General features: G+C 45.6%; 1 protein-coding gene across 1 annotated transcript in view; it reads left to right on the top strand.

Moving 5' to 3' along the window:
* The first annotated feature begins 5547 nt into the window (after positions 1–5547).
* The window catches only part of AGK (acylglycerol kinase), a 144310-nt gene continuing 134783 nt past the window's right edge, over positions 5548–15074 (top strand). The window contains exon 1 of the mRNA XM_003896693.5: positions 5548–5665. The gene's annotated coding sequence lies outside the window, so the exon portion shown is untranslated. The remainder of the gene's footprint in view (positions 5666–15074) is intronic.

Below are 15074 nucleotides of genomic sequence, written 5' to 3'. Positions count from 1 at the left end.
TGTAGTCAGGCTGCAAATTTTCCGAACTTTTATGCTCTGCTCCCTTACAAAACTGAATGCCTTTAACAGTACCCAAGTCACCTCTTGAATGCTTTGCTGCTTAGAAATTTCTTCTGCCAGATACCCTAAATCATCTTTCTCAAGTTCAAAGTTCCACAAATCTCTAGGGCAGGGGCAAAATGCTCTAGCTTTAGCAGTCTCTTTGCTAAAACATAACAAGTGTCACCTTTACTCCAGTTACCAACAAGTTCCTCACTCCATCTGAGACCACCAAAACCTGGAACTTACTGTCCATATCACTATCAGCATTTTGGGCAAAGCCATTCAGCAAGTCTCTAGGAAATTCCCAAACTTTCCCACATTTCCCTGTCTTCCTCTGAGCCCTCCAAACTGTTTCAACCTTTGCCTGTTACCCAGTTCCAAAGTCACTTCCACATTTTCGGGTATCTTTTCAGCAGTGTCCCACTCTACTGGTACCAATTTACTGTTTTAGTCCGTTTTCACCCTGCTGATAAAGACATACCCAAAACTGGTAACAAAAAGGTTTAATTGGACTTACAATTCCACATGGTTGGCGAGGCCTCAGAATCATGGCGGGAGGTGAAAGGCGCTTCTTACACGGTGGCAGCAAGAGAAAATGAGGAAGAAGCAAAAGTGGAAACCCCTGATAAACCCATCATATCTCGTGAGACTTATTCACTATCATGAGAATAGCACAGGAAAGACTGGTCCCATGATTTAATTACCTCCCCCTTGGTCCCTCCCACAACACGTGGGAATTCTGGGAGACACAATTCAAGTTGAGATTTGGTGGGGACACAGCCAAACCATATCAGCATCAAAACTCTGTAAGCATGCGGATGACTCCTTCCATGGGACAATGGCAAGTGATGGACTAACTGTAGCAACACTGGTTTCTTAAGCTCATGAGGTGTTTTGCATGTGATTCAACACCTTCTAGTATATGGGGGATGTGACATCTATTACATTGTTCTCTACTTTTAGGGATTTGGTGGAAACAGTAGACCTCAGGAAGACTGGTATTAAACATCCTATTACATGTGTACATTCATAGACATGCCATTGTGTGCCAACTGAGCATGGGAGAGAGGGAGAACTTATCTAGATGGTATGTTCTTTAGAAGATAGCATGAATGAGAATAAATATGAAGACACATCGTAAATATAAAGTGATGATGATTTCTACGCTATCCTATGCTATTTGTGTGGGACTCGATTGGTGGGTGGAAAAGCAGAGAATTTTAGGAAATAGAGTAAGTGAAGAGGAAGAAGAAAGCCACCAAAAAAATTAGTAGGGAAGATAGAAAATTTCAGAAGAACAAGTGGACAAAGAATCTGAAGAAATAGTTAACATTTTAGAGGCCAGGTGCGGTGGCTCATGCCTGTAATCCCAGCTCTTTGGGGGGCCAAGGCAGGGGGATCACCTGAGGTCAGGAGTTTGAGGCTAGCCTGGCCAACATGGCCAAACCCCATCTCTACTAAAAGTACAAAAATTAGCTGGGCATGGTGGCGGATGCCTGTAATCCCAGCTACTCAGGAGGCTGAGGCAGGAGAATTGCTTGAACCTGGGAGGCGGAGGTTGCAGTGAGCCAAGATCATGCCACGGCACTCCAGCCTGGGTGACAAGAGGAAGATTCCATCTCAATTAAAAAAAAAAAAAACATTTAAGGGAATCTCAGTAGACAAGGGAAAGGAACACTGAGCAGAAACTTGGCAACCCAGCTCCCCTGTGACCCTGATGATCAGCTGGGCATGGAACCATTTTCCTAGTCTACCTTGCCTGAATGTTACAGATGCTCGGAAACACTGTTGGTTTCCTCTCGCTGTCATGTTTCAGCTCTACTAATCCTCTGCATCTCCTTTGGGAACCACTGGACTAGAGGATGTCTAAGGTCGAGTCAAGCTCTGGGAGTCTACAAGGCACTCTATTATCTAAAGACAGTCATTTTGGGAGCTCAGCTCCACAGCCTTCCTTTAGAGTGGCAGTATCCTGAGTAGAAACTGAGACTAAGGTGGAAATTAGGCTGTGTCTCTGGAATAGCAAATAGACTCAACTTCTTAAGAATGTTCATTTAGGCTGGGCGCGGTGGGTCACGTCTGTAATCCCAGCACTCTGGGAGGCCGAGGCGGGTGGATCACGAGGTCAGGAGATTGAGACCATCCTGGCTAACACAGTGAAACCCCGTCTCTACTAAAAATACAAAAAATTAGCCGGGCATGGTGGTGGGCGCCTGTAGTCCCAGCTATTTGGGAGGCTGGGCAGGAGAATGGCGTGAACCCGGGAGGCGGAGCTTGCAGTGAGCTGAGATTGTGCCACTGCACTCCAGTCTGGGCAACAGAGCGAGACTCCGTCTCAAAAAAAAAAAAAAAATGTTCATTTATAAGCAGAACTCAGCTGGGACTTGGCAACAGAGGATGCTAGCTTCCTGGAGGCTCACTGTAGGTCAAGGTAATGTGGTGACAGGGTTGGGCCCTGGAGCATCCAGGTAAGCCCAGTATTGCCAAGGCCAGGGACTGGAGCTGTGAGAAGATAAGGGAACTCCCTTGTGTAGTTGTTCCAGAAAGCAGGCTACAAAGTTGCTAAAATAAGTGGAATTAGAGTAAAGGAAGGGCCAGGAGACCCTATGAGCAAGAAGGAAACAGAGCAAGAACTAAAAGGAAGAAGAGGTCTACAAGAATGGTGGCTCATGCCTGTAATCCCAGCACTTTGGGAGGCCGAGGTAGGCAGATCACCTGAGGTCGGGAGTTCGAGACCAGCCTGATCAATATGGAGAAACCTCATCTCTACTAAAAATACTAAATTAGCCAAGTGTGGTGGTGCATGCCTGTAATCCCAGCTACTCGGGAGGCTGAGGCAGGAGAATCCCTTGAACCCCAGAGAAAGAGGTTGTGGTGAGCCAAGATCAGGCCGTTGCACTCCAGGCTGGGCAACAAGAGCAAAACTCTGTCTCAAAAAAAAAAAAAGAATGGAGCTCAGAAAGTGCTTGGTGGACTCAGGCAACTCAGGCAACCCAAGAGCCTTGGTTTCCAAAGCTTCCAAGAGGCAGACAAAGGTAGAAGCACGGACAACACCAACTGCCCATGCCTTCCTCCAGCTCCAGGGAACCTGGCCCAAAGAGCCACAAAGAAGGGTGACAACTGGGGATACATGGAAAGGGCATTCAATCCATGCTTAAATATTTGAGTGAAACAAGGTTAGACCATTACTGCCACCATTGATGTGTAGCTGAAGTGATGAAGTAGTTTTTCTAGGGAGCTTGAAACGTCAGCTCCATTACTTTAGAACTGTGCAATGTATTGTCAGCTGTTCCAACAGAAAAGCTGCTCTAAACAGTTGTAAATTGTTTATTTTTAACCCACAGGCTTGCGGTGGAGTTTGGCAGTGAGGAGACTTAGTGTAACAGAAGAAAGTCACCCAAGCTGCCTGAGGAAAGAAACCTTCAATTGAGGTGGCTTTAGTGATGCCCTTTATATTAATTGCTCTGTATACTGGGTAACGTTTATGGACCCTAGAGAAGTCTCAGATATGGCCCAGAAAGAAGAAGAACAAGAGAGAAAGAGAGAAGAGAGAAGCAGACAGAGAGAAGGGGAGGGGAAGGGGAGAGGAAGGGGAAGAGGAAGGGAGGAGGGAGGGGGCGCGAGGGGGAGGGGAAGGGAGGGAGGAGCGGAGGTTATAGTCCTCGGATCCTCCTGCAGAGCAGTAGAAAGTCCGGGAGGGGCCCGTACCCGTGGCTCCAGAAAAGGAGCGGCCAGGTACCTGCCAGGTGCGACCAGGCACTTCCAGGTGCGACCAGGTACCTCCCAGGTGCGGCCAGGCGCCGCCTCATCTCTCAGTGGGCGACTGTATTTATTCTAAACCTAGACTGAGAGATGACAGCTTCGAGTCTGATCGGGAAGGAAACACCTCGCATGCCAAGCACAAAGGGGCTTACTCGTTTCTTTTCTGCAGCGGCAGCTTTCACCCTCCCTCCTGTTTCTCCGCTTTCCCTCCTTTCCCTCCACCATTCCCCGCCCACCCCTGCCCTTCCCGGGTGGGACATGTGAGCTGGTTTGCTGCCCGGATGGAGGCTCTAGGGCTCCGCAGCTCCCAAGGCGCTCCCGGATGAGTCTGCGACGCGTGGAGCGACAGCGCTGCGCCAGCCTCGTGGCCCACACCTGTGGCTTGATGTGTTTCTTAAAGGGCCCTTCCCTCTTTCCCGCTGCAGCTGACCTCTCTTCAGCCTCATCGCTCACCTTAGTTTCACCTTATCCACGTTCTTGCGCTCTCAGTGTTTGTCCCCTACAACCCCTTTCCTTCCTGTACTGACTTTCACCATTACCTTCTCTTCTTTCCTCTCATTTACATGTCTGTTTTTATCTTCACTGTTTAGCTGGGGTCTCACCCCTTACCCCTGTCCCCATTAACCCAGCCTTTTCCCTCCTTTTCTTCTCAATGTTTTTGAACCCCTTTTCCTCAGCTAGCCATGAGTAACACTTGACAGCGGTAGAACCTGGCTTACTTCTGGAACTAGAAGGAGATCCTCGAAATAACTAAATTTAGGACACGCTTCGCCGACATATTAAACAGAGCACAGGTAATGTACTTAAACCTTTCTTGATGACTCAGGTGGACAGTGTTCAGGATGAACTGTGGTGGGAGGAACTTCATGGATTGACTACACTTTGAGGTCAGCATGGTTGGGTTCTCAAATTGCAGAATCAGCAGCTTTATCCTTTTGATTCACCAGGAGCAATCACACATTGTAGAGTCACACTATAACATTCGCAAGAGAACAAAGACAAAACTAGAGTGTCAGTGTATTGATTTATTTGGGGGGATAAACTGTTAGTGGTAGAGATGGGCAAGATGCTCACCAATCCTGTTTCTTCTGCCTGGGCACATAGGGAGACTATATTCCTCAGCCTCACTTGCAGTTAGGTGAAGCAATGTGATTGAGTTCTACCCAAGTGAATGTGGGCAGAAGTGATATATACCAGTTGTAGATATAGCTTAAAAAATGTCTCAAATGCTGGAAGCAAAGGATTTTGCAATGGAGGAGAAACACAATAGAAGAATCCTGGATCCATGAGTCACCACATGGAAGAGAGCCACCAGGAGAGATGCCTGATTCACTCTGGATTATCATGTGGACAAGAAACAAAATGTTATTATGTTAAGACACTGAGCTTTAGAGATTGTTTATAAGTTAGCATCAGTATATTTTTACAGGGGAAAAATAACTTGTTTCCACTGTTCCAAATACCCATTTCCCATACCAAGGTAGATAAAAAACCTTGTTGTCAGAGGCTTGCTTGGTGAGCTTGAAATAGAACAAAGCCCTGAGAGTTAGTTTATTTAACTGCAATTCAACTTAAGCAAGAATGTTTGCTTTAGTGTAGAATACTGGAAAAAAGTTGATGATGCAAGTAAGGTGAGAGCGGCATTTAAATGGTCATTTTTGAAACGTGGGGTACCATCTAACTACCTGTTCATCTTTTGATTTAGGAGAAAAGAGGAGCATGAGAACCCAGAGGAAATTGTACCTATTCAGAAGTGTGGAGTGAGGATAGAAGTGCCCAGATTCAAAGGCATCATGAAGTGTCATGACAAGATAGAAAAGACTTTGAGCTGGCCAAGAAGGAATTGGACAAAATTATGAGTGAGGTAGGTGTTAGTTAAGTTCCAGGCACACATATGGTTTGCCATCTCATCAACATCTCCATGTGAATGCCTAATCAGTGTTAACAGAAAAACTTTTGACAAATTAAATTTAACAGAGTTTATTTGAGCAAAGAATGATTCATGAGTTGGGCAGCACTCAGAACTAGAAGAGGTTTGGAGACTGCCCTGCAAAGTGGGTAGTGAGTACTTATAGACAGAAAATGGAAGTGAAGTACAGAAATAGCTTGATTGGTTACAGCTAGGTGTTTGCATTATTTGGACATGGTCTGATCAGTTGGCTGCCCATGATTAAAGCTTAGCTGCTTGTATTGGCTAAGATTGGGCTATCTGTTACAAAATATATACTCCTAAATTAGGTTTTCAGTTTGTTTACTTACTGAGTTAGCTTGCAGTTTGCTACATAGTGAGTCAAAGTAGAGAAACAGCCTCAGGCAAATGGCCTCCTGCTTATTTAATTTAATACAGGCCTTCCAAATCTAGCAAGTCCAAAACTTTCTCCCAAAGCCCCTCCCATTTCAATAAACATTTATTCTATTTTTCCAATTTCTTGGGCCAGAAAACATAAAGCTTGTCTTAACTCATCTCTTTTTCTCATGCTCCACGTTAAGTCCATTAGCAAATTCTGTATGCCTTACCTTCAAAATATGTCCAGAAATCAGCTACCTCTACCATCAGGCTGTGCCACCTTGTTCCAAGTGACAAACTTATCTTCCCTATGGTGGTGCAAAAGTCTCCTAATTGCCCTCCCTGCTTCCAGCCTTGCTTCCCTACTATCTATTTGCAGTCACAACATTTTTATTTTAAAATGGAAATCAGATTACATTAATCAAACTCTCCAAATGATTGCCATCTTACCAAAAATGAAATCCCAAGTTCTTATTGTGGTCTCCATGATCTGTGCTCCTGCTTCATGAGAAGAGGAACTTAGTCTGTTTTGTTCTGTTTTGTTTACTGCTGTGTTCCCAGCAAGAATGTTGTCTGGCACACATTAGGTATTTACTAAGTATTTATTGAATGATGGATATAGAGATAGAGACTAGGAGGAAAAAAAAAAAAAAAGGAAAGAATATTTGAGACCATAGTCACAAGCATACACGGCATGGATTTAATGACCTTTGGTGGTGATAGCTCAAATGCTACAACATAAGAATGTCACCACTGTATAAGGATGATCTTGGAACACACTCAGTTTCCTATTTTTTATGAAAAATATGAGGCTTTCTCTAATGGAAATGAGGAAGACAGTTAATGCCACAAGCATCTTGGATTCTTGACTTTTTATCTAAAGTATTTTTTTTATTTTTATTTTTGGAGACAGAGTCTTACTCTGTGGCCCAGGCTGGAGTGCAGTTACATGATCTCAGCTTACTGCAACCTCTGCCTCCTGGTTTCAAGCAATTCTCATGTCTCAGCCTCCTAAGTAGCTTGGACTACAGGCACACACCACCACACCTGGCTAATTTTTTGTATTTTTAGTAGAGACGGGGTTTCACTCTGTTGAAACAGCCAGGCTGGTCTCAAACTCCTGACTTCAGGTGATCCACCAGCCTTGGCCTCCCAAAGTGCTGGGATTATAGGCATGAGTCACCATGCCTGGCCTTATAAAAAGTATTTTAAATCCTCATTTATAACATCATTCATAAATTCTTTTAATTTAGAAAGTTCTACTAAAAAGTAGAAGACATGTACCACTATGTAGCTTAATGTGCATATGTCAAGGGCATTGTATATTCAGATACTGTATTTCCTTTGATAGATGCAACCTTGCAGGTGGATTTTAATGAATAAGCATAACCAAAACTATGGAACATCGCTGTAAATCTGTTCTATTGGATTTGAGGAGTCCCCCTGAGCTCATTTCCTCATTGTCTCTTGTTTTCCTTGGCACACCATCCCTGTGGGTAGTGATTCAGGTCTCACCTCTGCTTTATATCATCCTTCAGGTTCTAGCTTAAATGTCTCTTCTCAGAGAAACCATCCTTGACCACCATCTAAAGTAGGCAGCCTCTACCTGCTAATTCTCCTTCATAGAGTCCTCTTGTTTTCCTTTGTGGCACTTATCAGTGATCTGTAATCACATATTGATCTCTTGCCATTTATTCATTGTTACCTATCTTCCCAGAGTGTGAGCCCCTTGAGGTCAAGACCATGTCTATTTTGCCATAATGGGATGCCTAGTGCTTGACTTAAGTGGATACTCCATAGAAGACACTGCATAGGTATTCGGTGGATACAAGAGTGAAACAGTGAATGAAGGAAGGTGGGCCTGGGCCAAGGAGCTGGGTGGCCAAGGTCAAGTTTAGACCATCAGCCCTACTCAGGACAAACGTCCTGACTCCTGCTTGGAGGCTTCCTCCCAGTCCTGCTCTGTGCTTCCCACAGCTGTTGATCATCTTACTGACAGGCAGACTCAGCCAAGAAAGTGGAAAGAGGAAAAGAAAAATGAGGCACAGGAGGGTAGAATGGAAAATCTCAGCTCTTTTAGCAGCCACTCTTCCTTATTTCTTGCTAGAGTATTGGCATCTGTAAAAGCCTTGGCTGTCCTCCCCAACCTCCCCACTCAATCACAAACCGCAGCACCTAGAAAAAAATAAAGGCAAAAATCAATGTGCTAAATCTCAGTTGGGCTCAGTAGCAACTCCCTGCAGCTTCCCTCTTCATGCCATGGAGCTGAGTTCTCCAGCCCTCTCTCTGAACTTGACTCCAGGGTTGGGGAACTTACATGCTAAAATATGCCCTCTCCCATTCGGCAACCCATTCCCAACCTGGTGAAGACCAAGGAGGAAGCTTCTGAGATTCTCCCTCTTGCCTTCCATTCGCAGCTCAGATTATCTGTCCAATGACTTCATCTATCCTCTCCTGCTGTCCACTGTTTGCTCCCTTTCTTCTCAGCCCTCACTCGGTCTCTGCCCTACTTACCCAGCCAGTGTGGCCTCTAAAGTTTTCCATTCAGAATTTCCCTCTTTACCTTCTCTTTTAGATGTGTAGAAAGTGAAAGGGACAAGGAGATTGTTATCTGGGTACAGAGGGTTGAGTTGGGAAGAGAATCGTATTTTGATTATTAAAATATTAAAATGATACAATTTCATTTCCACGTCACCACCACCGCCCACCCCTCCCTGCCCCCGCTTTTTTTTTTTTTTTTTTTTTGGAGACAGAATCTCTCTCCATTGCCCAGGCTGGAGTACAGTGGCATGATCTTGGCTCACTGCATCCTCTGCCTCCCTGGTTCAAACAATTCTCATGCCTCAGCCTCCCAAGTAGTTGGGATTACAGGTGTGCGCCACCACACCCAGCTGATTTTTTGTATTTTTAGTAGAGGGGGTTTTGCAATCTTGCCCAGGCTGGTCTTGAACTCCTGGCCTCAAGCAGTCCACCTGCCTTGGCCTCCCAAAGTGCTGCAATTACAGACGTGAGCCACCCCATCTGGCCCATTTTTCCCTTAACTCATATTCTTTTCAGCTCTTCCCCTCCAAGTCTGAGCCAAGGAGTCTACTGCCCCAGGGAAGGAGAAAGTGAGAGCCATGGAGAACTAAGAGGCAACCAAGCACCTTTTGGTGTCAAATCTCACTTACTTGGCCACTTAATCAGGAGCTTTCTCTTGAAAGCTAGGCTTTGTGGAAAAAGAGCAGGAATTTCTAAATTTTAGAACTCTTCCTTTAATGCATTGAAAGCCCTGCCTGGCTGGCTAGATGGATAAATTTTAGGAAAGGACGGTCCATGTCAGAGAGAAGACCCATCTCATTGGGTGCTAGAAAGAAGCATATGAGGGATACAAAGAGACAGAGCAGGGACAAGAGATCACATAGGTTTGCATTCCTAGGGACAGACAGGTAGGTGTGTGTGTGCACGTGCACGCTTATGTGCGAGGGCACATGCGTGCCCACAGGTGAAGAGCAGGGGAGAGAAGTAGGGAACCTGCGAATGTTAAAGTGAAAGGTGGGCTTGTGTCACACATACCTGGGCATGTCCTGGAGGAAGCTCCCAGCTCCCAACTAAAGTCCCACTTCTTCAGGGTGACAAGAAGCAGTCATAAGGCATCCGCTGAGGAAGTGCCTGGATGAGGGAGCCTGGGGCAGCACTCCCAGCTCTCCACTGCTGGCTCAGGAGAGCAGAGGACTCAGATGATCTTACCAGACCCAGAGAGGATGCTGAGAGGGCTGGGGACCCATAGAGGTTTGTGGTCAGGAAAAAGGGACTGTTAAGGGCACAGACTTTGAGACCAGGGCCAATGACTGGGCCCTGCCATACTTCTCAGTCCTTTTTGCAGATAATCCTTTATTCCTTTATATCCTTTATTCTTCTTGGTATCTAAACTCTGGACTTCCTAACTTCCTCTCTTAGTGATATAATCCAATGTCACAGCTTTAAACACGTGCATGTCTCTAGTCCTAGCTCTTCTTTGAACACCAGATTGTTAAAGGCAGTTCCTTCCTCACCATTTCCACTTACAAAATAAAAGTATCGGCTGGGCATGGTGGCTCATGCCTGTAATCCCAGCACTTTGGGAAGCCAAGGTGGGTGGATCACCTGAGGTCAGGAGTTCGAGACCAGCCTGACCAACATGGTGAAACTCCCTCTCTACTAAAAATGCAAAAATTAGCCAGGTGTGGTGGTGTGCACCTGTAGTCTCAGCTACTCAGGAGGCTGAGGCAGGAGAATTGCTTGAACCCGGGAAGCAGAGGTTGCAGTGAGCTGAGATCCGGCCACTGCACCCCAGCCCGGGCCACAGAGCGAGACTCCGTCTCAAAAAAAAAAAATTAATAAATAAAAATAAATAGATAAATAAATAAATAAGTAATAAAAGTATCCAAAACTGAGCTGGGTGTGGTGGCTCACGCCTGTAATCCCAGCACTTACTTTGGAAGGCTGAGGCTGATGAATCCCCTGAGGTCAGGAGTTCGAGACCAGCTTGGCTAACATGGTGAAAACCCATCTCTATTAAAAGTAAAAAAAGTAGCCGGGCACGGTGGCACATGCCTGTAGTCCCAGCTACTTGGGAGGCTGAGGCAAGAGAATTGCTTGAACCTGGGAGGTGGAGGTTGTAGTGAGCCGAGATCGCACCACTGCATTCCAACCTGGGCAACAGAGTGAGACTCCATCTTGAAAAAATATATATATATATCTCCAAAACTGAACTCCTTGACCTCTTCTGTCCCTAGTAAACTGCCCCCTCTCAGTCTTCCCTTTTTCTTCCATATGGAAACACCAGTCTTCTAGTTGCTCAACGAAATCCCGCAAAACATGTGTGGTCCCTTTTTCTCCCCTGCCATTAGTAAACCTTGCCTACCCTGGCCTGTGCCCTTGTCATCTACCCCAGGATTTTGCAGTTGCCTCCTAACTCACCTTTCTTCTCCTACCCTTGCTCTCTACAGTCTATTCTCCACACAGCAGCTATAGTGAGACCTCTAAAATCTACCTGGTGCAGAATCTTCCACTGTCTTCTCATCTCATTTAGAGTAAAAGCAAAACTCCTTCCCATGGTCCTCCAGGCCCACCACAGTCTGTCTGCCCACTGCCTCTCCCGTTCACCTGCTCCAGTCCAGCCAGCTGGACCTCCTTGCTCTTCCTCTGACATCACACATGCTCTTGCCTGAGGCCTTTTGCACTTGATAGTCTCTATGCCTGGAAGGCCCTTCCCCATATTCAGACCTTCAGTGTCTTTGGGACTTAGCTTCAGATGGCTTCGTATTAATGGGGACTTCCCTGCCCACACTACTGGATAATGATGGTCTCACCCTGCACGCCCTATTTCCCTCAGCCTGCCTCTCCACCTGCTGTATTGCTCATCTCCCCGACACATTGCAAATTATTTGTCTATTTATTATCCATTGCACATCCAGAAGAATATAAGATCCATGAAGCCAGAGGGTGAGGACTTTGTTTTGTTCACTGCTATATATTCAGCACCCAGAACACACCTGGTACATAGCAGGGGTTCAATCCATATTGTGAGTGAGATGATTGAACAAAGGTTCCGGGTCCCCCATCTCTGCCACCACCAACTCCTGAAGACTCTCTACCTTCCCATGCACCATCCTGAAAAGGAACCAGCTGTGGAGGAAATCTGAACAACTTAACTTGAAACCAGAAAGAGCCTGAGTGATCTAGAAGCAAGACTACCTGTGGCCAAATAAGCTATGAAACCATACGCTGAGCAAGTATTACTTTTCTTTCTCTTAGTAGTTACCCAGTGGGATAGGGGCTGGTGATGAAGAGCAGATCAGTTACGAGAAATTAAAAAGCTACATTTTCTTGGCACATCTGAGTGAACGGTGGCAACAAACATATTTCTGTACATGTGAATCTGCGTGGCTCCTTGCATGAGTCCAAGGAGCACATGTGATCACCTGCCTTTGGGTGCAATATGACAGGATGCATGAGACCAAATCTCTGCCTTCAAAATGCCAGCTAGCTGCGGTGCTATGATACATATTGTAGAGTTGGAGACATCCTCACGAAAGCAAGTGGCCAGATTCGATTATACAACCGCAAAACCACAAAATCTTTTGACAAAGTTGTCCTGGTGTGAAAATGTTACGAAGAATGCATGCTCCTCCAAACTGGGTTGTAGGAGGGGCAGCTGAGTGGACACGGCAGTGTCAGGTCTCTATTACCTGACTGAGTGGGCCAGGCTTAGAGCTGGGTGTCAGAACAGTCATGTCTACACAGCCCCCTAACAAACAAAAGGAGATGTAACTTCTCAGAACTCACTTGTTTCCATCCTTTGGAAACCATTTCTCAGAACAACTGCTCCAAGAAAGACTTCAGAAACCATCCTATGGATTGAAAAGGATCAAGAAACCACTGGTTGCTATACTCAAAGGGAAAGAAAGGTCCACCTGAAGTCTTGCTGGCAAGGAATCCATGTCCTGATTTGCATACACGGAGTGTGTAGGGATCTCAGCCAACGAGAGCTTTATTTCTGCTACCTAGCGTTTGTGAGAGGAATGTCTAGATGTGACTATTCTGACACATTGCCACTGTTACCTGTCTTCTTCTACAGTGAGGGCACTGCTCTTCAACCAACAAATGTGGATTGCACACCAAGCCCATCCCTGTTCTCCATGGCAGGACACTGCCTTCATTCAGGGAGTCACTGTTTTAAATCTGAGCTACCCTTAATGCTTTCACATGGATGTGTGAACTGCACAGGCCAAACCTCTCCCACAAATCCCTGCTGACGGCAGCAGTACTATGTGATTCCTGTAGTATTGATCTGTGACTGACTCACAGACTATCCCAAACCTAGCCATTTAAAACAGAAAGTATCAATTACCTCACAGTTCCTATGGGTTAAGAATCTACGTTGGTTTAGCTGGTGCTTCTGGCTCAAGGTCTCTGGCCAGGGCTGCAGTCTTATCTGAAAGCTCAAAGGGAGAAGAGCTGATTCACAACCCACTCATGTGGCTGTTTGCAGGCCTCCAAAGATCTGCTTCCAAACTTATTCATGTGGGCTACCTCCATGACACGACAGCTAGAATCTTCAGAAAGAGTAATCAGAAAGAGAGCAAGAGGCTGGTCTTGGTGGCTCATGCCTGTAATCCCAGCACTTTGGGAGGCCAAGGCAGGCAGATCACTTGAGGCCAGGAATTCGAGACCAGCCTGACCAACATGGCCAAAGGCCATCTCTACTAAAAATAAAAAAAAAAAAAAAAAAAAAAAATTCAGCAGGATATGGTGGTATAGCCCTGTAGTCCCAGTTACTTGGGAGGCTGAGGCACAAGAATCACTTGAACCCAGGAGGTGGGGGTTGCAGTGAGCTGAGATCACGCCACTGCACTCCATTCAGGCTGGGTGACAGAGTAAGACTCCATCTTAAAAAAAAAAAAGAGAGAGAGAGAGAGCAACAGAAAGTAATCAAGATGTAAGCCAGAGGCATTTTATAACCTAATATCTTGGAAGTGACATACCATCACTGAAGCCAGTCAAAAAATCCAGTCCACAATCAAGGGAAGGGATTACATAAGGGTGTGACTACTAGGAGGTGGGGTTCACTGGGGCCATTGTAGAGGCTGCCTACCACAATTCCTTAATCCCAAATTTCCTTCCTGCTACCACATGGATGCTGCTTCCTGAGCCACAGCTGATTGGACCAGGAGCAGGCTTCTGACTCAGGCACATCCATCCCGCAAGCTGGCCAGGTGTGTCTTGGTATGAGAGCTAAGTCCAATAGAGGTGAAGGTAATAAAGTCCAACCAATTACCTTCTCTCTCTATGTTCAATTTGATCTGAAGGTACAGCAAGTGGGAATAGTGTCACTGAACCCTATCAACAGCAGAGCACGAGAACGTGAATTCCTGCTGCTGGGGAGGCAATGAAATGATATGGGCCTTGAGATGTCTATGAATCCTGACCCACCATGGGTGCCAGTCTTCAAGAGCGTAAGCTGTGCTACCTTTTCACCCTTTGAAACCTGCTTGTTCTGCCCTTCAAACATTACCACAAGTTATTACTGCCTGGCTGAGAGATTCCTGTTTTACTTATTTTCCCATAAAGAAACCATCTCTTAGCACTCATGCCCTAAGGAGGACTATGCCCTGCCATCAGGGGAGTCTAAGACCATGTGGTGACATCAGGTGGTATACCACAAACATGGTCAGGTCAATAAATGCATGGGTGCTCACAGCAATAAAAGATCTATCAATCAACAAGTATTTTTAAAAATAGCCACCATTTATTAAAGGTACTTATCTCAGTGCTTTGCCTGAGTTATTTTATTTAATGCTCACAATAACCCTATGACCTCTGTCTTATTATCTCTGTTTTACCAATAAAAACAGAGCCTTGGCCAAGTTCAAATAGCTAAGGGGCAGAGTCAAGATATGGGTCTAAGTTTTTCTAATTCTAGAGCCTATTACATTAAGCCACCTTTCCAGGAACTTCCATTTCCAGATGTGTCTCCATTCTCAGGTGTGACCTTAGATATGTGTGCGATAAATAATTTCACATTGCCTAAAGAGAGGCCTGGACTTTGTGCTCAGCTCTTAAGAGGCAATCTCTAAGCCCTTGGAATGTCCTGCCTGATAAAAGTTTTCCTGAGGGCTTTGGGCCACACCAGAAAGTCTAACATTGTGATGTATGGTGGGGTCTTTGAGTCATGTGGTATCAGCTTAACTTCTAGAGCGGCTGGGGACTTAGGCCAACCACATGGGCAGTGACCGTGTCTATGTGATGAAGCCCAACACAGACTCTGGACACCAAGGCGTGGGGAACTTGCCTGGTTGGCAGTATTCCATGTGTATTGTCACACATCATTACTGAGAAAGTAATACTGGGTATGTCTCCCTGGGAGAACACAACTGGAAGCTCTGTGTGTTTGGAACTTTCCTGGATTCTACCCCATGCATTTCTTCCCTTAGCTGTTTTTATTCTGTTTTCTTTCACTGTA

Source organism: Papio anubis, chromosome 4 (genome assembly GCF_008728515.1).
Source record: "Papio anubis isolate 15944 chromosome 4, Panubis1.0, whole genome shotgun sequence".
NCBI classification, from domain to species: Eukaryota; Metazoa; Chordata; class Mammalia; order Primates; family Cercopithecidae; genus Papio; species Papio anubis.
This window is presented reverse-complemented; position numbering and strand designations above follow the sequence as displayed.